This window comes from Eptatretus burgeri, chromosome 6, assembly GCF_056783735.1.
Source record: "Eptatretus burgeri isolate ZD-2024b chromosome 6, Ebu_testis_v1, whole genome shotgun sequence".
NCBI classification, from domain to species: domain Eukaryota; kingdom Metazoa; phylum Chordata; class Myxini; order Myxiniformes; family Myxinidae; genus Eptatretus; species Eptatretus burgeri.
The window spans coordinates 99,545,727-99,558,174 of record NC_140966.1 but is presented as its reverse complement, the minus strand read 5'-3'; the positions used below and the strand labels follow the sequence as shown (position 1 = coordinate 99,558,174).

The 12,448-nt window shown below is 45.8% G+C and overlaps 1 protein-coding gene across 16 annotated transcripts in view; it reads left to right on the top strand.

Moving 5' to 3' along the window:
- LOC147025441 (microtubule-associated serine/threonine-protein kinase 3-like) overlaps positions 1–12,448 on the top strand; it is a 397,627-nt gene that overhangs the window by 1,162 nt on the left and 384,017 nt on the right. The gene's annotated exons all lie outside the window — the stretch shown is intronic.

Here is a 12,448-nt window from a genome sequence, read left to right as displayed (position 1 = left end):
TGCTGTGGAGAGTGTGCTGCATGGTACATGCTGTGGAGAGTGTGTGCTATGTGGTACATGCTGTGGAGAGTGTGCTACATGGTGCATGCTGTGGAGAGTGTGCTACATGGTACATGCTGTGGAGAGTGTGCTACATGGTACATGCTGTGGAGAGTGTGCTACATGGTGCATGCTGTGGAGAGTGTGCTGCATGGTACATGCTGTGGAGAGTGTGCTACATGGTACATGCTGTGGAGAGTGTGCTACATGGTGCATGCTGTGGAGAGTGTGCTGCATGGTACATGCTGTGGAGAGTGTGCTGCGTGGTGCATGCTGTGGTGTGTGTTGTGTGTGCTACGTGGTGCATGCTGTAGTGTGTGCGCTACGTGGTGCATGCTGTAGTGTGTGTTGTGGTGTGTGTGCTACGTGGTGCATGCTGTGGAGAGTATGCTCCGTGGTGCATGCTGTGGAGTGTGTGTGCTACGTGGTGCATGCTGTGGAGAGTGTGCTGCGTGGCGCATGCTGTGGAGAGTGTGCTGCGTGGCGCATGCTGTGGAGAGTGTGTGCTATGTGGTACATGCTGTGGAGAGTGTGCTGCGTGGCGCATGCTGTGGAGAGTGTGCTGCGTGGCGCATGCTGTGGAGAGTGTGCTGCGTGGTACATGCTGTGGAGAGTGTGCTACATGGTACATGCTGTGGAGAGTGTGCTGCGTGGTGCATGCTGTGGAGAGTGTGCTGCGTGGTGCATACTGTGGAGTGTGTGCTACATGGTACATGCTGTGGAGTGTGTGCTACATGGTACATGCTGTGGAGTGTGTGCTGCGTGGTGCATGCTGTGGAGTGTGTGCTACATGGTGCATACTGTGGAGAGTGTGCTGCATGGTGCATGCTGTGGAGAGTGTGCTACATGGTGCATACTGTGGAGAGTGTGCTACATGGTACATGCTGTGGAGTGTGTGCTGCGTGGTACATGCTGTGGAGTGTGTGCTGCGTGGTGCATACTGTGGAGTGTGTGCTACATGGTGCATACTGTGGAGAGTGTGCTGCATGGTGCATGCTGTGGAGAGTGTGCTACATGGTGCATGCTGTGGAGAGTGTGCTGCGTGGTGCATGCTGTGGAGTGTGTGCTACATGGTACATGCTGTGGAGAGTGTGCTACATGGTGCATGCTGTGGAGAGTGTGCTACATGGTGCATGCTGTGAAGAGTGTGCTACATGGTGCATGCTGTGGAGAGTGTGCTACATGGTGCATGTTGTGGAGAGTGTGCTACATGATGCATGCTGTGGAGTGTGTGCTGATATGGTGCATGTTGTGGAGAGTGTGCTACATGATGCATGCTGTGGAGAGTGTGCTGCGTGGCGCATGCTGTGGAGAGTGTGCTGCGTGGCGCATGCTGTGGAGAGTGTGCTGCATGGTGCATGCTGTGGAGAGTGTGCTGCATGGTGCATGCTGTGGAGAGTGTGCTACATGGCGCATGCTGTGGAGAGTGTGCTGCATGGTACATGCTGTGGAGAGTGTGCTGCGTGGCGCATGCTGTGGAGAGTGTGCTGCATGGTGCATGCTGTGGAGAGTGTGCTACATGGCGCATGCTGTGGAGAGTGTGCTCCATGGTGCATGCTGTGGAGAGTATGCTCCGTGGTGCATGCTGTGGAGTGTGTGTGCTACGTGGTGCATGCTGTGGAGAGTGTGCTGCATGGTACATGCTGTGGAGAGTGTGCTGCGTGGTGCATGCTGTGGAGTGTTTGCTACGTGGTGCATGCTGTGGAGTGTGTGTTGCATGGTACATGCTGTGGAGTGTGTGTTGCATGGTGCATGCTGTGGAACGTAAATTTGTGTTATGTGGTGTGCTGTGTGTTTGTGTGTGATCGTGTGTGGTGCATGTTGTACATGGCCCATGCTGTGTTTGTGAGTGTGTGTCTGTGTGTGTGCGGTTCTTGTTTTGGTGTGTGTGTGTGTGTGGGTGTGTGTGTGTGTGTGTGTGTGTGTGTGTGTGTGTGTGTGTGTGTGTGTGTGTGTGTGTGTGTGTGTGTGTGTGTGTGTGTGTGTGTGTGTGTGTGTGTGTGTGTGTGTGTGTGTGTGTGTGGTGCATGTTGTGCGTGCTGTTGTTAGTTTTCATTATTTAGTGAAATTGACTTGGTGTGCACATACAGTATTGGTTTTGTTGATGGGTTTCACGACGAGCCTGCCCCTCCCCTGATTGCTCAAACATACATGATGATTCCAAGCTACACCCTTGTGATTATGTATTCAGGACAGAATGTCGCATCGCATTGTTTTGGTGCTTTATTTATATATTCCTTGCTCCACTGTCCATTCCTCGGTGTGTTTGATGCGTTGATTGTTATCAGACGATGCACACAATGTGATTTCTGTACATGACTTGTATTAACTTTGAATCCTCTTCTTGGTTCTCTTGGGGTCTGAAAAGATCCCCGACGGTCAATCGTGATCGCTTGGGTTTTTTTGTTTTTTACAGGAAGCAATGTTCCACTGTTGGTAAACAATGGTTTTTCTGACTCGACCCGATTACCAATCCACACTGACTGCCCCAAATGTGGTGGCACGAGATAGTAATAACAAGGTTTCCCATTAAACTACGCGTTCACTTGGAACTAACTAGTAGTTGCCATGTTGCCGTGCTCCCTTCAGTATGTTGAGTCACATGGAGTTTTTGTTTGTTCAGTCATTGTTTGAATCATCCGTGACTTAGGCCTCTGGCGTTTTCTTCGGCCTGAGTCCCACCCGTCCCAAAGTTTTATTTGTTAGCACATTCCGTACGCATTGTCATCACATAGACATCTGATCTAGTTTCCTGTGATCAATCAATTTGCGAATCAATGACTGCTTAAAGTTTTGAGGTTTTTTAATTGTTTAGAAAATCCTTCTGTTGTTGATGGAATGGTGTTTTTCAATTTTTTTTTTAATCTTTTCATTTACAAGATTGAGGCTCATGGGAGAACAAGGTAATGGAGGGTATGAACCAAGAATGGAGCAACAGTTGAACATAATAAGGAGGTGTGTGTGTGTGTGTGTGTGTGTGTGTGTGTGTGTGTGTGTGTGTGTGTGTGTGTGTGTGTGTGTGTGTGTGTGTGTGTGTGTGTGTGTGTGTGTGTGTGTGTGTGTGTGTGTGTGTGTGTGTGTGTAAAATATAAAGCTTTTTCTAACCACTGACTGACTGACTGATTGACTATTAAATATCGGCACCTTCCAAGTGGCGTAGAAAGCTGAAATTGTGTGTGCTGATGGGCATCGAAGCCGATACACCAGGAAAAGTCACAGAACCGTCAGAAAGCATCCGTAAATGAAAATATAAATAAATGAAAAAAAACCCGACCTCCAAATCACGAAGGCAGGAGCTTAAAAAGGGCTTCCCTCCGAAACCTCCATGAAAGCCACCTGGCGGCCCCATATACAGAGAAAGGCATTGTGGCACCACACTGTCGGCAACCAAAAATGGCAAGGCCGCAGGGGTTGACTGACTCTTCCTTGAATTCCATATAAACCTCAGAGAAAAGAGAGAGTCACTCCTGGTCGGCGGCCCTTTTTACTGCCGTCCATGAAACGGCAAATTCCTACAGCCTGGAAGAAGGCGAATGTTATTGCCATCCTAAAAAGTGGTAAGCCAGCAGACTTTCCCTGCAATGACCGCCCCTGTAGCCCTACTATCAGTGACAGGAAAGCCGATGGAGAGGGTCCTTCTATCCCGTTTAACCCCCACTCTGGAGGTCTTCCTACCTGATGAGCAGGTGGGCTTTAGGACTGGCCACAGTACCTGTGATCAGGTTCTTGCCCTCTCCACCATCATTGAGGCTGGCTTCCAGAGGAAACAAAAGGTGGCAACTGCCTTGGTAGACCTGTCGTCGGCTTATGACACAGTCTGGTGCCAAGGGCTCCTTCTCAAAGTTACGAAAGTCTTCCGCTGTTAGAAGACAATCGGACTGCTGTCGGCATTCCTTGGGGACTGAAATGTCCGTGTTGGCCTCAACGGCAAAATCAGCCGTGTTCGAACACATTAAACGATGGCCTCGTTCAAGGATCTGTTTCAACCCCCGCCCTCTTTAATATCTATGTTGGTGACCTGCCAATGACTCCTCCTTCAAACTCGCGTATGCTGATGACATCGCATTCGTAGTGCAGGGACCGGACCTAACATCATCCCGATACTTCAGCCACGTTTTGTTAATGAAATTGCAGCCAGCGCCTTCTCACTGAACATCTATACTGTCGCCTCGAGTCCCGAAAACTACCATGGAATGGCGCGGAGCTCCTTATTGGAGCCCATCAAGGAGAAGCTGACTTGTGGAGGGCGAGCTGGGAGACTGCCACAACTCCTAATAAACATATTGTACATGATTCAACCATTGATTCTCCCGGTTTCACACTCCCACTTAGGCAATGGATGGTCCTCAACAGGCTCCGTACTGGACAGGGCTTTTGTGGTAGTACCCTCCACCGATGGAGGATGAGGCCCGATGCATTTAACTGCGGAGGACTTCAGACGATGGAGCACATCACTTCGCAATGTCCCTTGTTGAAGTTATCGGGAGGACTTTTAGATCTCGACCTACTCACCCCTGAGGCAGCCACACGGCTGCAAAACCTGGACATTAAACTTTAGCACAACCCATATTGGCCATGTGCTCGAAGAAGAAGAAGATGAAGAAGAGGAATGAAAAATCAAATGCAGGTGAGCGACCCGAGACAATGGGGAAGCACGGCTCGTATGCTTATACATGTGTAAGCATACCCCACTAGATATACATCCACACATACAGACACAGTGGCCTGCAGAAGTATTCACCCCCAACCAATAATGCCACATTGATATGAATTATGAATTATGTTGAAACATTTTTTTCCAAATGAACTTTTTTAGACATATTGAAGAGATCAAACTAAACACTGTTATAGTTGAAGGAGGTTACATGTCAGGAATACCTGTAAAAAAACAAGTACAAATCAAAATTCACTGGTTGTAAAAGTATTCAGCCCCTTCGGTCAGTACTCGGTGGAAGCACCTTTTTCAGCAATGACTGCTACGAGTATTTTTGAGTAATCTCCACCAGCTTTGCACAGTGAGATGGAGAAATCTTTGCCCATTATTCACCTGAAAATTGCTCTCGTTCTGCCAAGTTTGATGGGGATCGTCGATGGACTGCAATCTTCATGTCTCGCCGTAAATGTTCAATTTGTTTCAAGTCAGGACTTTGATTGGGCCAATCAAGAACATTTATTTTCTTCTTATGCAGTCACTACAGTGTGGCTTTAGCTTTGTACTTCGGATCATCTTCCTGTTGAAATGTGAATCTTCTACCCAGTTTCAGATTCATGTCTGACTTGAAGGTTTTCATCAAGGATTCTTCTGTACTTTACACTATCCATTGTCCCTTTGATCCTGACAAGCTTGCCAGTCCTTGCTGATGAAAAGCAGCCCCATAACATGATGCTGCCACCACCATGCTTGACAGTTGGGATGGTGTTGACTGGGTGATGTGTGGTGTTAGGCTTGCTCCAGACGTAATGCTTTTAATTTAGACCAAAAAGTTCAATTTTAGTCTCGTCTGTGACCACATATCTTTTTTTCGTAAACTCCATACGAGCTTTTAGCTGAGTCTTTTTCAATAATGGCTTCTTTCTTGGCACCAGTCCATAGAGTCTAGCTTCATGAAGGGAACGGGATATTGTTGATTGATGAACACTGACCTCCATCTCAGACATAGAGCTTTACAGAACTTTCAAAGTCATTGTTGGATTTATAGTGACATCCCGAACCAGTTTCCTGCTTGCCCAGCTGCTGAGTTTGGATGGGCAACCTGGTTTGGGTATACTCTTGGTGATATGATACATTTTCCACTTCTGAATGACGAGAATGTAAGACTCGTCGCTTCGCTGACGGGAATACCAGTCTTTGCGTAATTGCTAAAAAAAAAGGTACTTGTTAATGGTAAAAAATACAATTAGGTGGTGTATAGATATCGGACTCGCCATACACTCGGGGGTGGAGGAGGGGGAGAGTGTTACTGGGATATTCTTCACAGCCTCTTTAGATGCTGAATTCCGAATAATATAGAATACACAAAGGAAGATTAAAATGAAAAAAAATTCTCGCGAGAAATTAGCTCTCACCAGGTGGCTTGGATTATAATAATACATTGACTACTCCCATGCTTTTCTCGCCAAAGAAAGCTGCATAAAGCAACCATGAAAGGCTCCACAAGGTAAGCCCTTTGCAGTTTCAAACCCTTCCCAGAGTTTCTCCACTGCTGTAAAGACATTCACAAATAGTACATGCATTCAAGAATCCCAATGCTAAACTCCCCCTCAGCTGCCAGACCAGTTTCATTGCTTGTTGGCAAATCATCAGTAACAGCGCAGACAGAATCATGCACCAGTGAGGCTCCCAAGCGCAAGACCAGTGCCGGAGATGCGTCAACTGCCAAGAGGCAGAAGAAAAGTTATGAGCCTGAGTGACAGTGGAGCTGCTGGACGGACTGGCTGTCGAGAACACGGAGTGTGGCCTGTGTGTGAAGACTATGAAGTAAACAAATTCTGTATGTTTGCTACATACAGAAGAATGAGAAGGCGATCCGAAAAAGCGTTGCGGTGAGCGCTGTACCGAGCACCAAAGTAGTCACCCACATCCGGGATGTCCACATCGAAAGGATGGAGAAGGTTCTTAGTGTATTGATTGAGGACAACGTGTGGAAGAACATGCCTTTAAGTGGACCTCTCATTCATGCAAAGGTGATGTGAATGTACGTGTATCTGGCTGGCGCACATGGCGCTAGCACAAGCGATGCGGGTACGAGCGATGTGGGTACGAGCGGGAACCAGTCCATTCCAAGCGAGCAGACGATGGTTTGACTGCTTCAAAAAGTGCGACGGTCTCTGCAACATCAAACTTGCAGCCAAGTGTACATCTGTGGACCAGGAGGCAGCCGAAACGTTCCCTGCTCAACTCGCGCCGTGCATCGAGGAAAAGGGGTACCTGCCAGAGCAGGTGTTAAATGCTGACGAGACAGGCCTGTTTTGGTAAAAGATGCCAACATAAATTTTTATCTCGAAGCACAAGGAGACAGCATCGGGATTCAAGATCGCAAAGGACCGAGTGAGTCTTCTCTTCTCTGCAGAATTTCAAAAGGAGACTATGATGAAGCCATGATGCTGTAACTTTCCCTGAACCTGCGTGCTCTCAAGGGCAAGAACAAGCACATGCTGCCCGTGTTTTGGAGGGCCAACAGGAAGGCGTTTGCGACGGCAGCAATTTTCATGGACTGGTTCCATAACTGATTCATCCCTCAGTTGGAGAGGTACCTAGTAGAAAAGAACCTTGCATTCAAGGTTCTCCTGCTCGTTGACAATGCTCCTGGCCACTCTGGGGACCTGAAGGTGGTTCACCCACCCAACACCACCTCCTCGATGTAACTACTCGACCACTCTTGACTTTCCAAACCTATTATACCTGTCGCACCTTTTGCCGCATTTTGGATGTGATGGACCCAGATCTCACCATTGGGCAGTGTTGCAAGGAGTTCAACATCGCCTTCTATGACTGCACAATCAGAGTCACTGGACGAGTCACTTTTTTAATTGTTGGAAGTACTGTATACATTTAAAGATCTACACTGCATTTTGGGTGTCGTCATGTTTTTTGACTGTTTAGTGCAGATGTAGTGCCTGACTTGTTCGAATTTATGACTTGTACAGTTAGTGTAGGTCATGTTTTTTGTTTCAGTTTAGAAATGCCTTCAAAGAAAGAGAAGTTCCATGCTGATGGGATATTTAAAAATCGAATTGCTTGTCTTTGTCAAGCGGGCAAGACATATTCTGAAATCCACAAGCTTGTGAAGAAGGAGATAATCCCTATTTCTCTGCCTACCTTAAAGATAATAGGTCTACACTTCCAGAAAACTGGTTCTCTTGCAAGAAAGAAGTGATCTGGCAGGCCTAGAGTCATTACAAGTGAAGATGACAGGTGACTGAAATCCTTAGTTCTCCAGGAAAGAAAGAAAAGTCTGCAGAAACAGTCAGAGGAGTTCAGCACTGCTGAAAACAAGACTGCTTGCAGAAGGACCATTACAAGCAGGTTGACTGATGCTGGTTTTGACACAAGAGGATGTGCTGAGAAGCCTCGATTGTCGAAGAAAAACATTCAGGACAGATTGCACTTTTTGGCTGAATATGGCGACTGTGATTCAGACTGCTTTTAGAGAGTTCTGTGGAGGGATGAATCAAGATTTGAGCTTCGCAGTGATGCCCTAGAAGGTTGCCTTTGCAGATCTGATGAGAGATTCAACCCTGAGTGCATTTCAACAAATGAAGCATGGAGGAGGTGGAATCATGGTCTGGGGGTGCATTTTCATCTGCTGGTGTTTGTGAGCTGATAAGGTGTAAACGGTCAATTACTGCCATTGAATACCATAAAATATTAGAGAAAGGATTACTTCCCAGCCTCCAAAAGTTATTTCCTTGGAGAGAAAAAGCAAAGAAGTCATTTTTCAACAAGACAATGCCCATGCCCACACTGAAAAAAAGCCACCAAAAAGTAGTTGAAGAAAAAGTCCCTGAACCTTGTGTTCTGGCCTGGTCAGAGTTCCGATTTGAACCCCGTAGAGAATCTTTTGCCCGATATTTAGCACAAACTTATAGGAAGGAAATTTATAAATTCTGATCAACTTTGGGAAGCTGTCAAACATGAATGGGACAACATTGACATATCTCAGTGCAAGAAGCTTTCTGAAAGTTTGACCAAAAGACTTGATTATTGAAAGGAAGCAAACGGACAAGCTACTCGAGACTCATTTGTACAGTTATTTCTGCATGGTCTGGTGTTCTGGTGTTTTTTTTAAATCTATGGTAAAGTGGTTATGACAAAAAATGTGCGTGTGTGTGTGTGTGTGTGTGTACACTATAGTATGATTGATCTTAACAACTAGAACCATTTGGGAGGGGGAATGGTGGGAGACTTCGCCCTTGATTTCTGGAAGCTTGGTATTGAATTCCTCAACACTGCAGTATGTTCAGTCATTCCTCTATTGAATAAGTAATGATTGAAGGCTCATGCAGTAACTTGTATACATAATCACATCGAGGACAGACATTTGGAGACATCTTCGTTTTGCGAATCCACAAGGACATTAATAGACGATGGAACAATGAACACGACATTGGATTTGAACCCGGGATCCTAACATTGTCAGCATGCTCAGATGGGAACACCAAGTAGGCAAACCTACCCACATTTCAGATGCTGTTTCCAACATGCTATAATCCACATCCACATCATCCACATCATCCATATCATCTGTGTATTTCTCGAAGCTGGGGGTCGGTGGGGTATTTTGGACCAATCGAGGTAGATACAAGACCGTGTTGGGTGGTTAAAAAGACCTTGCTAAATGAATCGCTCATTCAACTCTCGGCTCAGTTCATTGTCCTCGCTGTGGCCACCACCCTTTGGTGCCGAAGGGACATGAATGGAACAATGAAAGGGAAGTTGTGTCCTCCTTTAAACTCACACGCTATGCTGCATGGAATTCAAATTGGTTGTTTATTGTTTTGTCATTCACTTGCCTTTCTAGGGCAGATTACAGTTTTTACAGATTTGTTTTGCACCCTTTGTTGCAACTTTTCTGACCTTCTGAGTGCTGTTTTCATACTTGCCTTCATTAAGGATGGTTTTTGCTTTTCTCTAATAACTAAACTCTGTAATTATATGTGTACGGGGCAAGTGCCGAGCTTGCTGTGTGGATTTGTAATTAAAGGTTCTGTGGTCGGCAGAGCTCTGTGCTCAGAAACCGTTTGGCATCAATTTGTGGCTGTTTACCGTCTGTGTCACGCTTTACGCTTACAGCAGCCCATTATCATGGTGATTTGACTCCTACTCAGTTTTGTAGCTAAATGTGCTTGGTGATGGTCACTTTATGTGTAAGTATCACATTGATCGCTTTCACTCAGTTCTAATGATGACGTGCCTTTCATCATCGTGGGATACAAGCTTGTTTGGCAGAGCTTGCGGCTGACGTGTGACGTCAAACTCAAAACTTCTTTTTTGTACTGTTTCAGGCTCATGGGGGAGATTTTAGACATGTGATCAGGGCCATCGCTCTGGACATATATCAAGCTTGTGATACAATCTGCCATCCCACTCTGCTCTCCAAACTGTCTGCCTATGGAATCCGAGGCCAACTCCACTCTTGGATTATTAACTTCCTCCACTCTCGTAGGCAACGTGTGGCTCTCAATGGACCCCTTTCATCTCCTCTCCCTGTCGAGGTTGGAGTACCCCAAGCCGGAGTTGCAGGCCCCATATTATTGCTAATCTTCATCAATGACCTCACTGACTCTCTGGAAAATCCTCTTTATATCTTTGCTGATGACTCCACTCCCTGCAATCACATCTCTCTTCCTTCTGACAGACAGGTAGCAGCCTCTTCCCTCTCTTCAGATCTTGACAAAATCACAAACTGGTCAAATACAATTTTTCTTGTGTATCCATATTGTACACCCTTTGTGTTCTCCCTTATCCCTCATCGGTACCTCATCGCTTGTTTGTCCGTCTGTCTACCTTCTCCCTCCACCCTGCTGTTGGTTTTTCCCCCTTTCTCCTGCTGTTCCCTTTGTTATGTTGTGTCCTGATTTGTTCTGTGTCATCACTCCTCCACGAGCCGAGACCATGTAAAACAAAAACAAACAAACAAACAAGGCCCCAACATTCACGGACCCCGCGACATTCGCAGCTTTTTTCAGGAACTGCGATCTTTTAAGTAGTTCTCGATAATTTTTATTTTATTTTAAGTTTTTTTAATTTTCAATGCAATGTGGCCACCAGACCATGTGATTGATGATGTCATAAATCTAACTCTCCACTCACATCGGGTTGTAGATCAGATATTTGAAGTTTCAGATTTTTCGGACAAGGATTTAGATCCAACCAATTATGGCTGGAATACTACTTCACCGACGATGTTCTCATCATCACCCTACATACCCCGTGGGGAGTTGATGACGTGTGCCAAGTTTAATTTTTTTTTCATTAAGCGGTTTCGGAGAATACGTTGTCCAAATTTTTTCCTTTAATTGAATATGGCTGCCATACCATGTGACCTATGACATCAGAGTTATCTATAAGATACTCTCCATGGGGAGTTGCTCTGATGTTTAAAGTTTTGCATTGATCAAACAAGCAGTTGCAGAGAAGAAAGAAAAATTTAAAGCGAAAATATATAGACGTGTGCAGACATACGGAGACACAGACACGGATGTTAACAATGGTCTCGCAGCCCTTTCGGGGTGAAACTGATGACAATGTTGCAGTCGCATTGTTCTTGTCCTGCACGTCATATTTGTACAGATATGCCAACTTTTTAAATCTTTTCGATGTCGTTCTTCTTTCCTGTGCTTCAAGACAGATGTTCACTACAATCTCAGGTCATCCCCACCCATAACCATGATCTTTTGTACATTCATTAACCCTCCCCATGCCAACCTATTTTATTTATTAATTAATTATTTTATTTTATTTTATTTTATTTTATTTTTAAATGTGTATATTTATTGTTCCATTTCTACATCTTCCCCAGTTTTCCCTTCCACATCTGTAATTGAGAGTTTGCACCTGTATCCAGGTTGTTTTACCCACTGTGTCCTCCTCCCATCCCCTTGCTGTCATTCTTCCCTGTGTCCTTTCTTCCTACAGGTCCCATTCTATGTTGTCCCTTGACCCTGCTGTTGTTGCCCTCCCCCCTTTTCTGTTCTTTTCTTACAGTTATGTCCTGGTCTGTTCTGTGTTCTAGCTCTTCCATGAGCTTGACTCTGCTTCCCCAAAAAAGATGTGAAAAGCGACACCACGAGAAGGTGTCACCGACACCCAGCGTGCACCGGGAAGTTGCTTACCCCAAGGTCAACGGCTGTGTTGGTCTTGTGTTGTCAGTGTCTGTCTGCACGTGTACTGTATGCATGGTTTGTGGGTGGCAACTCCTCCATAAACCTCAGATCCTATAGAAGTAAAAAATATAAACAACAGACTTTTATCCATCCCTGTGTTGTGATGTCGGTGGACTGATGGAATCTGATGTCGGTGGACACCTGTATTGTCAGGACGTGTGATGTATCGAATGCTTTTCCAAACCGTAATCACCCTGAACCAGTGGAGTTCTATTCATCACAGATAGATTTTGCAGCATGGTTTTTACTTGCGTATTGTACGCTCGTCACATGATGGCGAGAGCTTCCCCGGCTGCACCACCCTTCTGGACATCCAAATTGCGCCCTTTTCCTTGTTCTTGCACTTTCCTTACATCGTCGCTTGTTTTTTGTTTGTTTTTTTTTCCACTCATAGCTAGCTCTGCAAACTGATTGGGACCACTGACAAAGGGAAGACAAAGGGACCACCGGCCTGTCTGTGACGTGAAAGATATAGACCCACCGTCTCAGCGTCATTGTGGGAGATTCCATTGATCTTGATTTG